At 37.5% G+C, this 2,204-nt stretch overlaps 1 pseudogene; it reads left to right on the top strand.

Moving 5' to 3' along the window:
- Positions 1-848: 848 nt before the first annotated feature.
- Smad2-ps2 (SMAD family member 2, pseudogene 2) lies at positions 849-1,528 on the top strand (annotated as a pseudogene).
- The last annotated feature ends 676 nt before the right edge of the window (positions 1,529-2,204 follow it).

Consider the following 2,204-nt stretch of genomic DNA (forward strand, 5'->3'; position numbering starts at 1 on the left):
ATTAATCATTATTAATATTACAAGTAAAAAATCTGTATAAAACATGTAGCCCAGTAATTTTAGTTGTTTATGTTATATTGTTTTTAATTATTATATTTGGGTACCGTACCAAAAGTGACCAATAATAACTCCTTCATTGAGTCAGTACTAAAAGCATCACAAATAATATTTTAGCAATAAAAATCTTGGGGAGTAGGTTTTTAGCTCAATGGTGAGTATTTGTTGTCTATTTGCTGGAAAGATGAAGCCATTGGCTCACTTTCATACACCAATAATAAAACAATAAAAAAATTTCATCATTATTTTGTTTGTTCATTTGTTTGTTTGTTTAATCTGTACAAACTAGTCATTCCTGTAAGTCAAGTGAGCTAAAAACTAATGCTATAATGTCCACCGTTTTCAGACAAAGAGTAAATGGAAATTATCAGGTCAAAAGAAAACTCTATTTCTGCAAACCCTGGCAATTAGACAAAAGCAAGCAATCATCAGGAACTTGTGAAGCCAGTTCCCCAATACCTCCTTATATGTGATTTCTTGTTGTTGTTGTTGTTGTTGTTGTTGTTGTTGTTCTTCTTCTTCTTCTTCTTCTTCTTCTTCTTCTTCTTCTTCTTCTTCTTCTTCCTCCTCCTCTTCCTCCTCCTCCTCCTCCTCCTCCTCCTCTTCTTCTTCTTCTTCTTCCTCCTCCTCCTCTTCTTCCTCCTCCTCCTCCTCCTCCTCCTCCTCCTCCTCCTCCTACTCCTCCTCCTCCTCTTCTTCTTCTTCTTCTTCTTCTTCTTCTTCTTCTTCTTCTTCTTCTTCTTCTTCTTCTTCTTCTTCTTCTTCTCTCTCTCTCTCTCTCTCTCTCTCTCTCTCTCTCTCTCTCTCCTGTTAAACACAGCTTGGATTTGCAGCCAGTTACTTACTCTGAACCTGCATTTGGTGTTCAGTTTCATATTATGAACTAAACCAGGTTTGGAGAGACCTTCTATGTGTCACAGCCCTCATTCATGTAGACGACTCTACAAATCCATCAAACTCAGAGTGGTTGTCCTTAGGTTTGCTCTCCAATGTCAACCGACACTACTGTAGAAATGAAGAGAAGGCATACAGGAAGGGGTGTGCATATAGGTGGTAAAGGTTTTGCTGAGTGCTTATGTGATAGTACAATCTTTGTGTAGAGCCCCAGTTGTAAGCAGAGATAGGGGGTGACATCCTGCAACAGTGTGTAAAGTCCCACCAGGCTATAACCTGAAGATCTTCAACAACCAAGAGTTTGATGCTCTTCTGGCTCATGAGGTTAACCAGGATCCTGAAGCCGTTTATCAGCTAACTCGAATGTGCATCATATAGAATGAATTTCCTGAAGGGTTGGGGAGAAGAATACCAGAAGCAGAGAGTAATAAGTACTCCTTGCTGGATTGAACTTCATATGAATGGCCTTCTGCAGTGCTCGGACAGAGTATTAACTCAGATGAGGTCCCCTTCATGTGATGCTCAAACATGTCATAATGTCCATCACTGGTTGAGTTCATCAAAAGACTTCCTATAACAACTCTTCTGTCATAGAATCATATATGATTCCATGGACTGTTTGCTCTCCAAAAGTTCCAGAGCGAAAACAGCAGTTCAGGTCTCATCAGTTAAAGCATTCGTAGAATCTGTTTCTTATATTTGAATATTAGATGGGAAAATTAGTGTCTAGAAATGTCCTCCCCAGAGGGAAAAAGGAAGACTTAAAGATTTAATGATGTCTTGTTGGGCATAAGACAGGTTATTAATAACAGTAGTAGTTGTGGACAGGTAAAGTGTCACGACTCAGTATTGTAGTACTATACTGTTTGTATACATTCTTTGTTTGCATTAAAAAAAAGTCACTTAACTTCTCTATGGCATGGAGAGTATTTAAACTTTTGTCTGTGCTTTCATCCTGAACCCTTTGCACCGTACCTAAGACTGTGTTGGAGAAATATGAAAACTGCAATTAATACTAAAAAAACTGAGAAGAAATAATGGCAGGATTTATGAATATGGTTAATGAACTAAATAAATTGATCAATTAACCATGCATGAAAAAGGTTCACCATCAAAATATATATACAAATGTTGCTTAAATTGCAATGCTCAGATTAATTCGCATCGTAAACTGAAATATATTTTCCGAAGAGTCGTGTCCTGAAATAAAAGTCCTACGTTGTCTCTAGATCTACTGACTGAAATTAAAATCT

Source organism: Rattus norvegicus, chromosome 13 (genome assembly GCF_021556685.1).
Source record: "Rattus norvegicus strain SHRSP/BbbUtx chromosome 13, alternate assembly SHRSP_T2T, whole genome shotgun sequence".
Classification (NCBI taxonomy): Eukaryota; Metazoa; Chordata; class Mammalia; order Rodentia; family Muridae; genus Rattus; species Rattus norvegicus.